This window comes from Dipteris shenzhenensis, chromosome 15 (genome assembly GCF_047967505.1).
Source record: "Dipteris shenzhenensis isolate YYH24624 ecotype China chromosome 15, Dip_SZ_1.0, whole genome shotgun sequence".
Lineage (NCBI taxonomy): Eukaryota > Viridiplantae > Streptophyta > Polypodiopsida > Gleicheniales > Dipteridaceae > Dipteris > Dipteris shenzhenensis.
The window spans coordinates 20,804,600-20,826,444 of NC_141610.1; positions in this window are offsets into that span (position 1 = coordinate 20,804,600).

A 21,845-nucleotide genomic window follows, 5' to 3' on the forward strand; every position below is an offset into this window, starting at 1 on the left:
ATGAGGTGCCTACTTAAGGACCTCTTTCTTCTTCATTCTATAAGCAAGTATTCTGATTTTGTGTCAACTCTACTCTTTCCTTTCAGTATTCCAACAATATTATCTTCTTCATTGTGCAAGCTTGAAGGTGCTTGCTACCTGTGCTTCATTGGTCTCAATCTTCCTCTCTTTTACTTGGAAGGTCATTAAGATTGCTTCCCTTGACTACCCATCCTGCAACTCCCCTAGTCATGGCTATGGCTAGTGGAGTGTTATAGGATGGATAACTAAGGAAAACAATGGATCCCATGACTTGGTAAGCATTAAGAAAAAGTGGTGTTGGGGTTGCAATAGTATAAAGATTCATCACAAGGGTGGAAGGGGGTAGGAGAGGGAATTTCTTGGGTGCGTTGAATTTTTTCTCTCTTGTTAAGGCCTTTACACAATGGGTTGGAGGAATCTCCACACTTTGATTCTTTTCCCCTTTGTTTGTTACATTAGTTCATATGACTCTGGCTACCTATAGTTGCGATGATCACATGATCCACCACTAGATTTTTCTATGATCATACAGTAGCAGTACTAGCACCCCATTCTTGTTGAGATGAGTGGAAAGGAGTGGTAGCATATGCAAAGTACCAATTAAATATTCTAGCTAGCACCCACCTTGCTGGTAGCCTAGCCTAATATAGGCGGTCATGTACATGATCATTTGACCACCTATGATGTGTGATTAGATGGTTTCCTTGGGATAATTTTTTAGCCATCGGAGGCAAGATCATGATAATTCAATGGCAAGAAAACTACCATTTTATATGGCATTATAACTATATATTCTAGAACTCTAACCATTTGATTTTGTATTGTTCTTATAGTTTGATTTTGGAACAATGCTAATCCGAGGCTATTGTTCACACATTGTTATAACAGTCTAATGAAACCTAATTTGAGGCATAGAATTTAGATGGTCATGACTATTATCATGCGGGACCGATATTTACCTGTGGCTATAATTGACAAATGAACTTCAATAGTCCACAACTTTATAGCTATCCAAGAATAGACATCAATCCATTTCAAGGACATTTCAAGCTATAATGTGGATCTTGAAAATTTGAGCCTTCACATTAGATGGTCCCAAGTCAACAATGTTGATCTTAAGAATTGGATCCTACGAATTAGATGGTCTCTTGGAGCTTCCCACTTGGAATAGGCATTGGTCCATTTGAAGGATGGTTTTGCAGTATGGATCTTTTGAACAAAATAGTCATGAGCCTGCTCAACCAACATGCATGTGTTGAGAGTTCACGCTCAACATCATGTGATCATGTGTGCATAGCCCATCACGTGATCATATGTGCATAGCACTAACCTTATAGAGTGCTATAAAGGAAAGGGTTAGATCCCCTAACCCTAACCCTAAAACGGTTTGTATATATTCTATTTTTTCAACTAATTCTTGTGTACAGTTAGTCATTCGTGGTGTGCTCTCTAGCTGTAACCTCTCTCCTCATCTCCACTCTTCTCCTCTCCCCTCTTCATATTTTGTCATGGTATCAGAGCTTCCTTGTCTTTCGCTGAGACATTGAGATTCTTGAGAGTGCGAGAGAGATTGTGAGATTGAGAGTTCTCTTGAGTGTTCTCCGTGGAGTCCACTTCCGGTGAGAGATCTTCATCCATTCTTTGAGAGGAATTTTTCGTTCATTCTAAGAGAAATTTCTGTTCATTGACAGAGATTTCCATCTATATGAGATTGAGTGATTCCTTGTATTGTTCTTAGATTGCAGTTGAGAGAAAGAGATCTCTTTGAGAGAAGTTCAAAAAAGTGAGAGTTCTTTGTGAGGATTCTTGCGAGAGATTCATTATTTCTTGAGTGATCTTCGAGTTGAGAGAGCTTCATTCATGCTGTTTCAGAGAGGGAGAGATCTCTAAGAAATTAAAACAACACAAAGATGCTTTGAAGAAGTGTCAACTTAGTTTCTCTATCTTGTGAGACTGTGTGTGAGAGAAAGAGCTATGGAGCAAAGCTACAACAACCAAAGCAGTCAGTAGCTCCAAATACGACAAGCAGACGGAGCAACAAACTCCAGAGACCAACAGCGCCTCCTCGATCCAACGAGGCGGCTGCAACGAGCACCTTCCTCTCCATTGACGGCTACTCTGAACTACAACGATGTCCAACCAGCCGCTCCTATGTCAACGCCCTCCAAAGCTCCATAGTGAGCCTTCCATCGGCCAGCCACCGCTCCAACTGCTCGACTGCCTCAACGAAGGCTCTAAGGCTCTGACGCCTCTCCTACCATAGCCGAGCCTGAGAACCCTTAGCCGCCTCCAAGAAGCCAACGGACTCTGTCGCCTCCAGCCCACCGATGGCTCCTTAGCACAACAAGCTCCATCAACGGCCCCCTACAAGCCTCCATCCGAATGACTACAGCAGCCCGCAACGAGATCCTCCAACGAAGGGCCTCCTCTTCAACAGAGCTCCAATCGGCCTCTCCAACGGAAACGACGATAGAATCTTCAAGATTCCGTCGGCATCTCAACAAATTCCGTGAGCTTCTCTAAGCGACATGTGGCAACCTTATCTTATCTCGCCACATCAGCGCCTGGCAGCCCACCTGCCATGTCATCTCCTTTGTCGTTGTGCCATGTCATCCAGTCGATAGCCATGTCATCTACCACGGTGGCATCCATGTCATCTGCCACATAGGCAAGCCACATCACCATTGATTGCCACATCATCAGGCCACATCACTAGGCCACATCAGCAGGCCATGTCACCAGGCCACGTCATCAGGCCATGTCACCAGGCCACGTCATCAGGCCATGTCACCAGGCCACATCATCAAGCCATGTCACCAGGCCATGTCACTAAGCCACATCATCACTGCCACATCACCTCTGCCACCTCAGCACTGACCCCTGCAGGCACAGTCCCTTGCCAGGCACACTGTGCACACACTGCATGTGCACACTCCTGCCACCTCAGCACAGAGCTTCACTGGCACACCTCTTGCTAAGCACAGTGCCACATCATCACTGCATGTGACTCACAGTGACACATCATCATTGAGCACCATTTGCACTCCTTTTGCCCCTCCACCTAGATCAAGTCATATCTCTTGATCCAGGAAGAATTTGAGGGCGCTCTAAAAAGGAAAGTCGCTCGTTTTTTTGTGCTCTACGTGCTCGTCACATCATGCACACATTTCAGCGCAAGTTACACTCACATTTGAGCCTCGTCGACAAAACCACTTCCTTCATGCACATTTGCCTCTACATCGACGCATCTGACCCAGCACTTAAAAAGAACAAAAGAAAAGGAATTGTTTGCTGTTCTTTCATCGATCGATAGTTGGTTTAGATCTAGATCAGAGTAGACTAGATCGCCATAGAGGGGACGCTTTGAATTCCCCAAGTTGCCAATCTAAGCCATGCCCGAAATTCCCGACTAGTACCTACTCAGAGTCAGTCCATATGCTCACATCCGATTTCACATCATTACATTACCTGAAACCTTATGTTCATCAGTTCAGTGAGTAGACTTCAGAGTTCAGAGGCATTGCAGATTGATTCAGTGGGTAGATATCATTTGATTTCACACACACATGCCACCATTGTAAAGCCTATTTGGCTATCTCACGGCATCGTGCACATCATTTCAGCCTTGTAAAGCCTCTTGGCTATTCCCGGCATCATTGCCACAATCCTTGTAACACAGATCAAGTCTTATATACTGCAGTCCTATCTTCACCGACGGTATAGAGATTTCACTTGGCATCTTCAGTGTATTTGCAGTTGATTCATACAGAGTTTTCCAGGACACTTTTTGAGTACATTGTTTGCACCATGTCGACTAGCAACCTCAATCTGGAGGCATCTGCTAAGTTAGACAACTCCAATTATGGTACATGGAAATACCGAATGGAGACCATTCTTGTGCTTCAGGACAAATGGGAGTATGTCAATGGATCTATACCTAGACCATTGGCCGAGACCATTGGCCGATCCAGCCACCAGTAGCTCTACTCCATCTGTTGTCACAACACCAGCAACGGAATCTACAATGGGATCTACATCTACACAAATAGTTTTCGCACCAGTAGCAGATCCTGCCATTGCCCGAGCTCAAGCAGAATGGGATAAGAAAGACAAGTATGCCTATCACCTGATCAAGCAGAATGTGCAAGATGTCATGCTAGGACAGCTCAACACAGTCCAGACATCAAAAGAAGCATGGGATATGTTCCCAGCTCTCTACGAGTCCAAGAACACATCCAAGATTCTCACCTTGAGAAACCAAATCAACCAGAGTTTCCGCAATAGCAATGAAATCGGTCATGCTTATGTACTCCGCATCAAAGACTACAACAATCAACTTGTAGCAGCAGGAGAGACTATGAATCCCGCAGAAATGGTTTAAGTAATCCTAAATGGACTAGGAGAAGGCTATGAGAATCTAGTCCAGAGTATTGCCATCCAATGGCAAATTCCAACACTGGAAGAACTTTAGTCAGTTCTACTTGGTGAAGAACTCAGGACTCAGGCCATTCAAGCACGTAAAGGTCATTCAGGCATTCATAGCTTTAGATAGAAGCAGAGACAAAGGTAGAAACAGAGGTAGATCATACTAGAAAAGTGGTCATCATCAACAAAATCAAAGTCAGAATCAGCATCAGCATCAGCATCATTCTCAGCAACATCAAAATCAGCAAAGAGGAAATCATTTCAACCTAGGAAGATTCCAAGGACGAGGGAATGCATCCACCAATGTGTCAAACATCCAGTGCAACTACTGTCACAAGTTTGGACACTATGAAAGAGATTGCCGCAAGAAGTAGTATGAGCAAGGCAGTCAATCCAGCAGTAATCGACGAGGGAATTCCTGAGGAAGAGGAAATGATCGTGGTGGACATTCTAGTCACAGTCATTTTGCAAATGAACATGGCAATATGTTTCTTGCAAGTGAGGAATTGCATCAGACTGATACAATGCACCTAGACACTGATTTCAATCCCAAAGAGGATTTCAGCTATCAAGTCGACCAAGTGGAATAGGATCCTTGGTACATCGACAGCGGTGCATCATCTCATATGACAAATCATCAGGAATGACTACACAGCAGACAATACACCGAATCCGGTTCAAGGGACAGGTGTTATCCCTATGAACAATTTCACTAGTACAAAAGGATTAGTCAAAGATGTGATCTATGTTCCGAAGCTCAGCAAGAACCTTTTGTCAGTAGGTCAAATGACGGAACACAACTACAAAGTCATCTTCGATGGTGATGTATGCACTATCAGAGACAAATCCAAAAGAGGTCAGCTAGTAGCAAAAGGTGTCAAGGAAGGACGCCTATACAGGATGCTAGCTATAGTACCAAATAAGCATGCCATGACAGCTCAAATGCAACAGATGCCACTATCTGCAAAATGGCACAAGAGATATGGTCATGTCAACTTCAAGTACTTGTTAGATCTCAGGAATCAAAATATGGCAATCAGGATTCCGAAGCTACAGTTTCTTGGAAAAGATTGTGAAGCATGCTGCTTCGGCAAACAAAAGCGAACCAACTTTGTCAGAAGTACCTCTCGTGCACGAGGTATTCTTGATTTGATTAATACAGATGTATGGGGTTATGCCTAGACCCGCAGCATCAATGGTTCACTTTATTACTTGACCTTCATCGACGACTACAGCAGATATTGTTGGGCCTACTTTCTGAAAGAGAAATCTGAAGTGTTTGCCAGATTTCAAGAATTAAAAGCCATGGTAGAAAACCAGACAGGCAGAAAGATCAAGGTCATGAGATCAGACAGAGGAGGTGAATACATGTCTTCAACATTCATGAACTTTTGCAAAAATCACGACATTCGAATGTGCAGATACTCCTCAGCAGAATGCAAGAGTTGAAAGGAAGAATGGGACTTTAGCAGACAGTGCTAGAGCAATGCTTAGTGAAAAGCATCTTCCAAATCAGTATTGGGCAGAAGCAATAGCTACAACTAACTATTTGCTTAATCGGCTTTCTACCGAACCGATACAAGGTATGACTCCTTATGAAGCATTCACTGGACACAAGCCACGCATTGGGCATCTCCGCATATTTGGTTGCATAGAATATGCCCACATACATGATGATCATCGCAGGAAATTGGATGTGAAGTCACGCAAATGCATCATGGTTGGCTACAGTGAAGAAAGCAAAGCATACAAATTGTATGATCCCATCAACCGCAAAGTCATTATCTCCAGAGATGTAATCTTTGATGAGGAATCAGAATGGAAAACCTCACCTACACAGGAGATAGAAGCATCGACTTCACAGTCATCTACAGAACAGGTTGATGAAGAAGAGCAAGAATTGCCAGCAACACCCCAAGTAGCGCCACAGCAGCTCAGACGGTCTACTAGGGAAAGCAGACCACCAACCAGATTGACATATGCTCAGAAAGGCAAAGCAATTCAGGTGGAAACCACCAACTATGCTCTTATGACTACCATCATGGCTACAGAAGAGCCAGTGTACTTCGAAGACGCAGTAGATAAGCCAGAATGGCAAACTGCTATGAATGAAGAAATGGATGCTTTGTATAAAAATAACACTTGGGAATTATGCGACCTTCCACCAAGAAAGAAGGCCATAGCCAACAAATGGGTATACAAAGTGAAGTACAATCCAGATGGCAGTATTCAGAGATACAAAGCCAGATTAGTTGCAAAAGGATTTGCACAACAATATGGCCAAGATTATGATGAGACTTATGCTCCAATAGCAAAGATGGATTCCATAGGGTTCTTGATATCACTAGCGACACTCAGTAAATGGAATCTGTATCAGCTCGATGTCAAGAATGCATTTCTCAATGGTTATCTAGACGAGGAAGTCTACATGCAACAACTAGCCGGTTATGTTGAACCAGGAAAGGAGAACAAGGTTTGCCATCTCAAGAAAAGTCTCTATGGCTTAAAGCAAGCACCCAGAAGTTGGTACAACAGAATTGACAAGTATTTTGCTGATCTAGGATACATGAAGTCCAATGTAGATCATACTCTCTACTACAAAGTTCAAGGGGAAGATATTACTATTGCACTTTTGTACGTAGATGATTTGATTGTGACAGGAAGCAAGGATAGCTTCATCAGAAAACTAAAACAAGACTTATCTGCAGAGTTCGACATGAAAGATCTTGGACTTATGCACTATTGTCTTGGAATTGAGTTCTGGAGAGATTCAGATAGCACATTCATGAGTCAGCTCAAATATGTTGACAGCCTCCTGAAGAAGTTTCATATGGCAGATTGCAAGATTGCAGCCACTCCCATGGAACAGAGTTTGAAACTTACTAAAGATTCAGAAAAGCCTACAGTCAATGACAAATACTATAGGAAACTCATTGGATCTCTTATATATCTGACAATCACACGGCCAGATATTTGTTATGTAGTAAGCTCACTAGCACAGTTTATGGCAAATCCAAAACAGTCTCACTGGAATGCAGCCAAAAGAGTCTTGAGATACATCAGAGGTACAAGACAGTTTGGGATAGAATACAGAGGAAGTCATCCATGGTTGCATGGATCCTGTGACAATGACTATGCTGGAGATCATGAGACCAGGAGATCGACACAGGGATATGCTTTTTTCCTTGGTCAAGGTGCTATATCATGGTTGTCCAACAAATAGCCAACTGTTTCTTTGTCTTCGACTAAAGTAGAATATAGAGCACTCACTACAGGTGCATGTGAGGCTATATGGCTCAGAAGACTATTGTCAAAAACCAGATTACTTTGATGAGTCAAAGCCAACAACAATATACTGTGATAATCAATCGGCTCAAGCATTGGCCAAAAATCCAGTATATCACTCTAGGACAAAGCACATTGATGTCGGAGAGCACTTCATCAGAGAAAGAGTGTTACTTGGTGACATCACACTGCAGCATTGTGATAGCAAAGAGAATGTTGCAGACATCTTTACCAAACCACTCGATAAAGAGCTATTCGAGAAACACCGACTAGCTCTTGATTTGATGCAGAGGAAGGACATTCCCATTAAAGGGGTGTGATGGAATGTAATGCTCAGTCCTTCTTCGATTCCCCAGAATCATCATCTTGAGGGAAGGCCTACTTCATGATGTTGATCTTGAGGGAAGGTGTTGAGAGTTCACGCTCAACATCATGTGATCATGTGTGCATAGGGTGGTGTGCATAGCACCATCACGTGATCATATGTGCATAGCACTAACCTTATAGAGTGCTATAAAGGAAAGGGTTAGATCCCCTAACCCTAACCCTAAAAGGGTTTGTATATATTCTATTTTTTCAACTAATTCTTGTGTACAGTTAGTCATTTGTGGTGTGCTCTCTAGCTGTGCCCTCTCTCCTCATCTCCACTCTTCTCCTCTCCCCTCTTCATATTTTGTCAGCATGAACAACCATAGCGAGCCCCCTTTTGGCACTGGTATAGGGAAAGAAAAACAAAATATAGTACATGCAAAAATTCTATCTAAACAAAAGAAAAAATCGACCACCGGGTTGCTTTACAACATTCACATATAATCAAGCTACCAGTAAAACAAAACAGTTCTGATTCAAGACACTCACATCCTTGGAGGGGTCACTCATCATATGTAACCCTATCACGTGAGTTCAACAGAAGGATTTTTTTTATTTCTAAAATTTATAGAATTAAATATACATAAGGGACTATTTAAAATAGTTTTGGAAAAAATTTACAGATTTGTATAGAAAAGGGGTACATTTTATTCATGAAATTTTTTACAGATAAGGGACTTTAAATATAGGCCTTGAACGCACGTGATATAGAGGGTTTATACATAGTGACCCCCCCGAGCTCACATCTAATCAAGCTAATAATTAAACTCATCAATGAAACTAATCAAGTTAATAATTAAACCAATCAAGCTACTAGTAAAGAAAAACAACTATGCTAGTTTAGGATAGTCAAAATTTCAACCACCGGGTTGGTGTCTGAATTGAACTAGCTCGGTAATATATTGCTATATGTGCAAAAAACAAATTCTAATTAAACTAACCAAGCTAGTAATGAAACTAATAAAATCTACTAGAAAAAAGAAATTTTATACCACCACGTAGCTAGTGTTTGACCTGAGGAGTTATGTGTGATATATAACACTTTCTATATTTCTTTCCAACCACAGGTTCAATCATGTTATTGTTTGACTTGAACCATCTTGGTGATGTTCCAACCCATCCAGTTGGTTTAGGATAATTAGGTTTAGAAATTAGCTGGTATATGACACAAACCAATAAAAAATTCAATTTAAATAATTGAACTACTAGGAAAAACATCAATTTCCACCACCACGCTAGTCATCAATTAGACAATAACAATATATTGTTTATCTATTGTGAAATATAGTGTTGTTAGTTTTTGTTCAACCATGTTGGTTTAGGACAATCACATAACTGGCATTTGACATGAACTAGCCATGATTACTTGATGTTCAGGCCACCAAGATGGTTTAGGATAATTACATGACATCCAAGTCAACCCGATGTAGCAATTAAACATTTTAAAAATTAATCACACACAACAATCACATAACTCGAGTTGACTATATTTCTATTAATTTATGTTCAACCACATTGGATTAGGACACTCACATAGATGGTGTTTAACATGAACCATTCCTGGTTGCATGATGTACTACCACTGGGCTAGTATAGGACAATTCCATTAGGTGTGAGCCAGTCTAATTTTGAAATCAAACATTCCAAATATCAATCACATACATACCACCGAGCTGGTTTAGGACAATCACATTAATTCCATGCAAACCCAATTTCAAATTAAACAATTAAACTATCCTAAAACTCAATCATAGACAACCACCGAGCTAGTTTATGCAACCACTGAGCTATATTGCATCTTGCATCCAGCATGTGTATGATGTGCTTGTCCAACTTCTTACGTTCTATCAACTTTTTGAAGATTCCCTTCTTATTTTAGATCGAGATGATTATGTATTTCATTCACTCTATGTTCAACAACTAGAGCCACGTTGGTCCTTTTGATTGACAACATCTTTTACATTGTGTGCCCAACCCATTTCTCCTATGTTTTAGAGGATACCAACATAGATAAAGTCTCCCTCACTAGTGTGCAGCTACAACCACTTCTTGCTAGCACTCTGCAAGAAGTCTTCTTTCTTGTCATTATTTCTCCCTCTGCTAACATTTCAAAAGTGTCTCCATTGTTGTTTTGATAATGTGCCATTGCTTTCCTCGACCTACAATCTATTCCTTGTGCCTTGACCAAGCTAATCCATGACAAGCTCCATCTTTCAATTTACTCCATGGCAACGATTAGTTAAATGCCAAAATAGAACCTCTAGAATAGATACCAGCTAGCTTGTGAGGCAAGAAAAGAATATATGATAACTTACTTGAGTCATCAAACCTCAATGTTTTTATGCACCACCTCCTACTACATGTCTATCCTCTAGCCTACAAGTACCTTCTTAGCATTTATGATCTCAATCTTGATGCTCCTTAGGGGGGGGGGGTTTGGGTGTGTGTTCAAGGGAAGATTAATGAGCTCAGATTATAGTGAATTTTGAAGGGTTGTGTAGGTTGTGGTATTCAAATAGTTGTAGGAAAGAGGTTTGAAGTTTGGAAATTCATAGTAGCATCAAATTTTCAGCCCCACCGAAATTTCCCCCCTTTGATGATACACGTTAGCAAAAATGGTTATCCCAAGCAAGTGCAAAGTCATCAAATGCTATTGGTTTTGATGCTATGTATGATGAAATGGAATGACCTTTGACATGGTTATCGGACATATAGCAAGCAAGTGCATGGAAAAAAAACCAATACAAAATTGTAAATAGTTTTGGATTTATTCAAAGATCATTGCACATGCATTAATTTTACATTTACAAATTCATCCATTTTAGGGTGAATCTAGATACCAATATCACCAATTGTTTATGTTTTAAGGTCACCATGCAATAGTTCCACTAGTTTGGATTCCAAATTTTTAATCAATTTTAGTTTTCAACAAATCCATAAAAATTTATGGAGCGTGCCCTCGGTGTGCATAATTTTAGCACAACATAGGAGGCCCCTTAAACCATACCTTTGGTTCTCAATTAGGTGCTCCCTTAACTTGAGGAGAAGCTCACATAGTGTACTTTTGAATGATTACTTGGTTGCAAGTATACGCATAGTAAAATGTTGATATTTTTTAATACATTTTTATATCCTATACTCTTTAGGATGCAAGCTTCTTGTGCAACAAAGCACTTGTAATGCTTTGACAGTCTTGTTCCAAATCTTTATTCCATATTTTTCTGGTCTCATGTTAAAGATTATAATGTGTACTACAACTTGAAGACGTAGTTTGTCTTCCATTGAGCAATGCATAAGTTCAAGATACCTATATACAAAAAAAATCTTGAACCTCACAAAAAATGGTTACACCCAAGCAAACAATGACCCAAATTCCAAATACAGTATGACTGTACAAGATGTTTGTCAACAACAACCATATGCAAAAGAATTATTCTCTTATTTGTAAGGCTATGTAGTGCAAAGGAGAATTAAATAGCTCTTTCCATTGCAACCAAAGATTTGAAAGCTAAATTTAGTGCATGTAGCGTATGATGCTTCTCTATACACCCATTTCCAATCGACAAATTCTCATATTAGAACTAAATCTTCCACAACCAAGCCAAAAAACATTATGGAATGGGATGAAGAGAGCAAAAAGTTATGTCTACACCCTGACTGCACATTCCATTGAGTGTAGAAGTTTTTGTACCACCTTTTGAAGAGCTAATAGAGCCTTCAAACAACATGTAGAGAGGAAATACATTCACACAACCAAGCCAAAAACCATTAAAAAATGAGATGAAGAGAGCTTTTAAAAATTCTACATCCCAACTGCACAGTCCACTAAGTCCAAAAGTTTTTGTACCACTTTTTGAAGATTCAATTAATAGCCTTCAAACAACATGCAGAATGGAAATCCTTCATACAATGAAAAAACTAGGCCACTTTATAACTTCGAGTCATAAGAAATGACAACAAAATCATGCAACATCAACTCAACTCCATTTTGGGAAAAAAAAGCAAAAAGTGTACCTTTATTCAAAATTTGGGGGCCAAACACACACTTCCATGTGAAACATTTTTTAAAAACAACTACTTTTATACTTATGTTTTACTTTATAACCAAAAAACGTATAAAACTCTTAAGTACAAAAAGAGTTCTATTCTTCAAATTGGAAAACATGACAAATTACAAAGGAGAAAAATCTGTTCCATCGAGCTAGGAGAGTCTTTTGACATTATTATTTAAATACCAATTCTTTTCTGGCACAAATGTCCAAAAATTTTTAACGTAAATCCATACACAATAATTTCTACATCCTGCAAATTAAGAATGTCCACACATCAATGGATTTCACTTTTCTTTCCTTTTTTTGTAAATTGAAGCATCTCTGGATCATACCCTCCCTTGCGTGCATCAATTGAATGAGTTCTATATCAATGTACTTCCACAATAGTAACAACATTGCCCTCATGGATACGTTTTGTGACTTTTGCCTACCAAAATGGATGATTTTTTTCATCATCAATAGCAATAGCTTCTATCATTGTGCCCTCATTTATCTCATTTACATTGCACATTTCCTTCTCTTGTATATGACTTTGGTTGATTTTCGAGAGCCAACATACAATTCCCTAGTTTCTCCATGGATCATTGCTACTAATAACTCTTATCCAACTAGCATTTCATTGATTGCAGTACTATAATTCATGTTGCTTGTGTTACAAACTTTAATTTCATGCCACACAAATAGTATATTGAGTTGAATTACAACATTTCTTAACCCTCAATAAGTCTCTCTTACTGTGCAAAAAAATTGTGCCTCCATTGTAGTGTACTTGCTAGAAAATATGCATGTGCACTCCACACTACCTCCATAATTTCATTCAAGAATTGACGAAAGTCCATTGAACAATTATCTTTTTGGTACATTCATGTCTCTTTCATGGAAGAGAGTAGCATATGCTTAGCTTCAACTATTTTATATGCTAGAATGGATAATAAGGACCTACGTCCCCCTTGCGGGATCCATGTTTTGGAGTTTGAATATTTTTTGCTCCACATGAGGGTATTTTTGTCATTTTTCTTTATTGATAATTAGGTTGATTTTAAAAGATATGATCATTGAGCTGCATAAATGATGGGTCATAGATACCTTCTCTAGTTGCATATGATCTAAAATTGTATGTATCCTCAACTACTTCAATGGTAGGCATTGAAACATATGCATCTTGTAGCACACTACAAATTCATAGAAGATAAAACACACTTTTCTTTATGATTTTGATAGAGAATCTACTATACTTTGATCAATATGATCATGTGTGTGTGTTCCACCTACAAGAGCCCAATTTTAATTCTTTTGAAAATTCTACCCACAAACAAGAATTTTCTCCAAAGTCCTGTTGTGCACTAGCATGTTCAAATATGCAAGTTACTATAGAACTTGATTTTTGTTTTCTCTAATTGTGTTGTTAAGATGCAAGTAAAGAATAGGTGGTAATTGACCAAGACATCTACCAATGACCTTTTGAAGTATCTTAACACTCTTTGGAATAGCTTGAATCATTATGAATGTTTGGAAACTTGATGAACACTCTTGATGACAAGACAACATTGAACACCAATGCTACAACAACATGAAGTTGGATGAATTTTTCCTCCTTCACATTTCTTGGAGTGCATATGAAGTGAGGCAACATGGTTTTTTTTAACCCAAACCATAAAGGAACAAGCCCAAGTACTTTACTTTATTCTCCAAACATTTTTTACTATGCTTTGTCAACTTTTTCCTTTATGTACTTTGTTGTTCTCTTGAATCTTCAAAGCTTTGGTAATTGGCTCTGCAATGTCTAAGAAGAATGTGTTGAGATATCGAGCTCCACTCATGATATGCCAAGGTGACCATTGTGCATTTATGTCACCGACTTGTTAGCTGCAGATGTGGTTGGTACACCACCCATGAATAATAGCTGGATGACAGCTATCTTAGTTAGTGGCTCAGCTAGTATGCCACCTTAGCTAGATGAGTTTGGTTTGAGACCCACATATAGGGTTCACCTATGCTTTGGTACTTAGAGTTCTTTTGGCTTTCACAACTAAGAAGAGGAAAACTGTTTTTAGCCTCCACCTTTGTGTATATTCCTCCATTATGTATGTGAGAAAGCAACAAGTGAGACTCCTTCCTTCTCTCCCACTCTCTTCACATGGTATCAGAGCTCGGTTCATGTTAAGGAGCTCAAGAAAGCAAACCAAGTTCACAGTGTCCTAGTAAGAGGATCAGTGTTGCTTTCCTTTTTTTCCGAGTTTGGGAGCAAATCTCTACAGATAGCATAGCCGAAAAGGGCAAGAGTGCACTGTCTCAGATTAGGACGCCCTTCGTGGTGTGGCAATAGGGCAATATATGGTACGGGCAAGGGTGAAGCCCTCAGTGAAATTATATTTTTGATTCGAGGCCATTTTGGGGCCTGTTTTGGTGGCGGAAGTTTTTCATAGGCACTCAAGAAAGTGCCCTGTTTTTGCTGTGCGACCACTGTTATGTAGGTCAGTGAAAAGTTATTCCAAAATTTACATCGTATGCCTATGCTAGAGATATTGGGAGTGATAGAATCATTCTTATTGCCCGTTGATTCATAATCATCATCACTAGGAAGTGACTGTGTGGTCAAATACCACTCTCGTTAGTTTTGTAGATTTGCCCTTGTGAGGGAGACGCTGTGTTTTTTGCAGTGATAGAATATTTTGCAGTGTTCTGTAATGGCATTTGATGCTCTTTCACAGATTGTCACTGAAAAGCTTGACAAGAATAATTTCCAAGCATGGAAGTTTAGAATGACGAATTTCCTTAAGGGAAAAGGCTATTGGGAGTTCATTACTGGAGCTAAACAAGAACTAGTTATTCCTAATGTTCCCAATCAATAGGAGTTGCAGGCATTTAAAGGCTGGCATGAAAGAGCGAGAAAAGTTATATACTGGCTATCTATGAGTATTTCAGATTCTATGATTGTGCATATTTAGGATGCAAGCATGCCAAAGGAGGCATGGGATACTTTGACAAAAATGTATAGCACAAATATGCAAGCCAAGAAAATGCAGCTCAAGAAGAGTTGCATAATGTGCAGAGAGAAAATATGAGAATCAATGACTACCACATGAAGGTGACGAAGATTGCAGATGCACTTGCTTCTATTGGGTCGCTAGTGGAAGATGATGATTTAGTTTCTGTGACCTTGAATGGTCTAGGAAAGGATTATGCACAATTTCGGACATCCATTTTCATGCATGAGAATTTTCCTGATTTTGACGAGTTGATTGCTCTTCGAATTTCTGAAGATCAAAGAAACTGTGGTGCATCTTCTTCAGGAAAAACTTCAAAAGAAGCTATCTTCTACTCAAATGTTGGAAGCGGTAGAGGCAGAGGTAGAGCAGGCCGATTTGGAGGCTGTGGCAAAAGTCAGAATATGCAGCAAATTCAAGAAAACTAGTCCTATGGAGGAGGACCTTGTAACTTTAGAGGCAGGGGGAGCCAAAGAGGTGGTGGTGGGATGGCGGAGAGGCCAAAATGCAAACAACAAGGTTGAATGCTACTACTATGGTAAAATGGGTCATATGATTAAAGACTGCTATAAAAAGCAGAATGACATCATGACTAGAAAATTGCAGCAAGGCAATTATGCATCCTCTAGTAGACAAGGTGATGACAGAAATGAGCATCTGTTTATGGTGCGGCACATGACCAATTCTGTGACAAGTCCAAAAGAAAGCAATGATGTGTGGTATGTTGACTCAGGTGCATCAAACCACATGACAGGTCATGCAGAATGGATGCAGGATGCAAGGAAAATGGAAAGACCAGGATTTGTGGAGACTAGTGATGATACTGCACATCCTATTGTGCAGATTGGTAAAATTCCTTTGTCTATGCAAGATGGAGAAAAGAAATACATGTTTGATGTATTTCATGTCCCAAATATCACCAAGAACCTAGTTTCTGTTGGTCAAATGGTTGAGCAGGGCTTGCAGGTCACTTGGGGGCTCAGAACAGAGCCTTGATGATGAGTTGGGTATTGCTTCTGTTGCTACACCTGAAGTAACGAAGACAAGGGATGTTTTGAGAGCACCTGGTAGTGAGCCTATTTTGCACAGGTCTACCTGAGCTAGGTATCATGTGGATAGGCTAAAAAATTCACTATGCCTATATGGTCAAAGTGATAAATGAACCAGAACCCACTTCTTTTGAGCAAGCCATGGGAGAAGAAAAATGGGAGAAATCCATGGATGAAGAAATGGGTGCCTTGGAAGCAAATGCTACATGGGAATTGGTGCCTTTGCCTAAAGACAAGAATGCAATTAGCTGCAAGTGGGTTTACAAGGTGAAGCACAATGCAGATGGTTCTGTGAATAGATACAGGGCAAGATTAGTTGTCAAGGGGTATGCACAGACATATGGCATTGATTATGAAGAAATATTCAATCCGGTTGCAAGGATGGCAACCGTAAGAGCAGTCATTGCTATGGCTTCATCAAAGGGATGGTCTTTACATCAGATGGATGTAAAGAATGTTTTCTTGCATGGTGATTGCAAGAAGAGGTCTATATGGAGCAGCCACTAGGTTATGTTCATGCTGTTCATCCTGAGTTTGTTTGCAGGTTGAAGAAAGCATTGTATGGCTTGAAGCAAGCACCCAGAGCATGGTCTAACAAGATAGGATAGTATCTTATCACTATTGGCTTTCAGATTTTCAAGGAAAATTTCTCACTTTATGTGAGAAAAACAGAGAAAGGCATTATGCTGCTATCATTTATGTTGATGATTTGATCATCACAGGTGATAGTGATGAAGATATCCTTCATGTGAAAATGCTATTGAAGCAGAAGTTTGAGATGTGGGATTTGGGAGAGCTGCGTTACTTCTTGGGCATTGAGGTGATAGATCCACAAGTGGGATATGGCTCTTACAAAGGTAGTATGGATTGGACATGTTGTCCAAATATGGGATGATAGACTGTAAGCCTATTTCAATTCCTTTGAAGCAGAATGTGAAGTTGAGCGCAGATGTAGGTGAGCTTCTGGAAGACCCTACTATGTACAGACGCATAGTAGGAAGTTTGATTTATATGACTATTACCAGGCCAGATTTGAGCTATGTTGTCGGGTTGGTAAGTTAGTTTATGTAGGCTCCAAGGAAACCACATTGGGATGTGGCTAGACGCATACTGAGGTGTGTGAAGTCCACATTGTAGTATGGACTATTTTATGAGACTGGGGTTCAGATATAGTTGCATGGATACACTGATGCTGATTGGGTTGGTAGTATTTCTGATAGATGATCTACAAGTGGATATATGTTCTCTTTTGGGAGTGTTGCAGTCACTTGGAGCAGCAAGAAACAGCCTACAGCTGCCTTGTCAAGCATAGAGGCTAAGTACAGGGGTGCAACAATGGCTGCATGTGAGGTAGCGGTTGCATAAGCTACTTTATGATATGCATTAGTGTACAGATGGGCCATTTGTCATTTATTGTGACAACATGAGCAGTATACATTTGGCAAATAACCCAGTCTATCATGCTAGAACAAAGCACATTGAGGTGCATTTTGCTATGTGCGGGAGAAGGTTCTAGTAGGTTTTATTGATTTAGTTTATGTCAACATAGAGGATCAGGTAGTTGACATATTCATGAAGGAATTGGGTGCAGAGAAGTTGCGCAAGTTCAGAGACCTGCTTGGTGTGCAAGAATTGGATTTCAATTCTACATAAATTTGACAAATACCCATCCAACTCTTCCTAGGAATTTTCACATTAGAGAAACATTTCCTACAAACTCTTAGTAATGAGGGAAGGGAGAGAAACTCTTGCATACCCTCCTTGAATGGATCTACATAGATATTTAGAATTCTTTCTTTGTGAAAGTATCAAGCAAACGAGTGAATGTAGAATTTGGAAGGACTTCCCCATTTAGTAAGACAAAATTTTGAAGCTATTGCCTCAATAATGAAAGTTGTGGTGTCTCTTGAGAACCATAATCTTCCCTAAAACTCCTCAAGTCCTTTGCTTAATAAGCTTTCTTTGAAAACCATCATATCACTAATAAGATATTTCATTTTTTTTAATGAGGAGGAGGCTCTCACTAAAGTACACAAGAATAAATTGAGTTCTTATCTTTTCAAGACAAAGAAATGATCCCTTTCTTGCTTGAGTTTTTGTAATCCTAGTGATGTCAAGAAATTATTTCTACAACAAAATGCTCTACTTGCATCACATATGGAAATCCGTGCTAGTATCATTTCTTCCTTGCAATTCTTGAAGTTCTTTGCTTAGTGTTGTTGGGGTAGATGCTAAATGTAATTTGTTGATTGCCAAAATTGAAGTCTCTTTGAGGAGAGGGTGTGGTTTATCGCTTCAATATGTTGGAGTACCTGGTTACAAGGTAGAGGCAACAAGCTGAACAAATGACGCTTGTTTATTCATTGAGATAGTGTCATTATATAGACACTGGTGGGTACATCCGTAGATGACATCATATGTGAGCTCAATAGTGAGCATCTAGATCCACAATCATCTCCATGAATCTCTCAATAACACACCACACTCCTAGACTCACTCATTCACACCTACTAAAACTGACACATCATCAGCCACACCTAACTCAGGCATGCCTATACACATGTGTTCACACACATAACCACAGGCCTTGTACTCCTTGATATTGATCCATTACATCAATTTGTTGCAACATACCCCCCCACAAATTGATGACCTCAACCCTAGTAGTAGCCCATGGGAAACTTCATGGCTTGCCAACCTCTACTGGTGGCAATACTTATGATCCCAACTTGGTACTCACTCTAGTTGCATCAGCAGTAGACTCATTTGAGCATCCTCATCTCAACATGATCACGATGCTATACAATAAACCTGTCGAGTAGGTGCGATTAGGTAGCTAGAAAAAAATATCAATTCAAAGGTATTCAATTGAGATTGATGACAACCACCTATAGAGTAATCCAAGGCTTTTCATCTAGTGGCTCCTACTCATGATAGACTGAGATCTCGTCCCATCCAAGCAAACCACCCTGGTACATAGGTCCCTCCATATCTCTCTCACTTTGTTCTCTTGCTTTAAAATTGGGAGACTAGAAAAGGACTATGCATGGGAAATCCCATGGGTCTAACAAGGTAAAACTCACATAAGCCTAACAATCATTTGAGTGGGAAATCCCAGGGCAGAGGACCCTTATTGACTTAGCACACAAAACATCTCAAAAGACAAATGTGTCATCAAACTTATCAAGGTTGAATTGAATGGGAGCAGTGGGAGAGGTAACCTTCTCTTGTTCTTCTTTTGTAGATAGAAATCTTCTAATCTTTTGATAAAATCCACATTCATTGTTGTTTGCTGATGAGGTCCTTGGATTGATGTAAATGAAGCTCTTCATGTGATTCTTCTTAGAGAGTCCATACTTGATCTTGTTACTATATATTATTTTGACCATAGCATAACCAAGATTATCACTTACAATTCTTTTTTACATCAAAATTGGGGCAGAGCACCCTAAGAAATATGGTATTACTTTATAGCTCAACATACAATCATCTCCATGTAGATGCAAAGAAGTTGCATACATCATAAAATATGCTCCATACACCACTAAGTCATCTCCAAACATCATGTATGCTACATCCTTGTTGTCAATGTAGCCCTTCATCCAAACACATGACTCAAAAACCATGATTTTCATAGTGATGGTCCAATTGTTTACCATAAAATACTTCATCCATCCACTTATATGACAAACATCCATCAATGCAAAGTGAAAATAGCAAAGTGACCAAAATTTTGAGCACATAACCATCAATGATTGCATGTAACATGAGGAAGTAATGTAGAAAAACCCCAAATTGAATAGTCAAGAATAGAGGATCAAATTTGCACAGCTAGAGTTGGCATTCAGAGGGATTTTAGCATGGATAGGAAGCTCTATTTTATGAGAGATTGTCCATGAGGGAGCAGAGGAGGAATATTGTGCCAGGTCATCATAGCTAGAAGCACAAAAGTAGATTGGTTTTTTGCTGATTTCTCTTTAAATACTAATGCATTTGGCCTCAAATTTGAATAGCAAACTCCTCATCAGGTTGAATAACTCCTCCTACAAGAAATTAAGGAAATTTGATGCCTTGAAGAAGAATACACAAAATATTTATCGGATTGTCAAAATGGCGGCATGGGCAGGAGGCGCAATTATCCTCTAATTGCTTGGAGTTGTAGGTTTTCTTTATCTCACAAGGTATCTCTAGCTCAAAGGGTTTGGGAAATGGTTGCCTATATTGGGATAACAAGCTTAAGGAAAATTGGAAAAGAAGTGGAAGAAAACATGAAGAAGGAGAGAGATGGAGAAGCTGATGACATGGAAGCTTTGGAAGCTTTAGATGCTCATGGACGTCAGAGTGGCTTTGATACCACATGTTTGAGTAGCATGTTGACAAGGTAGAGGCAACAAGATGAACAATGAAGCTTGTTTATGTGACGAGAGTGGGAGAGAAGTAAGGAGTCTCACTTGTAGCTTCCTCACATACACAATGGGGGAATACGCACAAAGGTGGAGGCTAAAAATAGTTTTCCTCTTCTTAGTTGTGAAAACAAAAAGAACTCTCTCTTTGTAGAAAAGGAATAGATGAAACCTATATGTGGGTCTCAAACCAAACTTAAATGACCTAGGTGGCATACTAATTGAGCCACTAACTAGAGTACATAAAGATAGCTATCATCCAGCTATTATTCATGGGCGGTGTACCAACCGCATTTGCAGCTAACAAGTCGGTGACATAAATGCACAACGGTCACCCTAGCATATCACGAGTGGAGCTCGATATCTCAACACTCCCCCTCAATCTCAATCCCAATTCCTGCACACCAAGAAGGTCTCTGAACTTGCGCAGCTTCTCTGTACCTAATGCCTTCGTGAATATGTCAGCTACCTAATCCTCTATGCTAACATAAACTAGATGAATAAAACCTACTAGAACCTTCTCCTGTACATAGTGATAATGCACCTCAATGTGCTTTGTTCTAGCATGATAGACTGGGTTATTTGTCAAGTGTATACTACTCATGTTGTCACAATAAATGACAACTGGCCCATTTGTAGATTGATACATATCATAAAGTAGCTTATGCAACCAAGCTACCTCACATGCAGCCATTGTTGCACCCTTATACTCAGCCTCTATGCTTGACAAAGCAACTGTAGGCTGTTTCCTGCTGCTCCAAGTGAGTGCAGCACTCCCAAAAGAGAACACATATCCACTGGTAGATCATCTATAAAAAATACTACGAGCCCAATTAGCATAAGTGTATCCATGCAACTGTATCTGAACCCCAGTCTCATAAAATAGTCCATACTGCAATGTGGACTTCACATACCTCAGTATGCATCTAGTGTTGAGATATCGAGCTCCACTCGTGATATGCTAGGGTGACCGTTGTGCATTTATGTCACTGACTTGTAAGTTGCAGATGCGGTTGGTACACCACCCATGAATAATAGCTGGATGACAACTATCCTTATCTACTCTAGTTCGTGGCTTAGTTAGTATGCCACCTTAGTTAGCCGAGTTTGGTTTGAGACCCACATATAGGGTTCTTCTATTTCTTTGTACTAGAGTTCTTTTGGCTTTCACAACTAAGAAGAGGAAAACTATTTTCAGCCTCCACCTTTGTGTGTATTCCCCCACTGTGTATGTGAGAAAGCCACAAGTGAGAC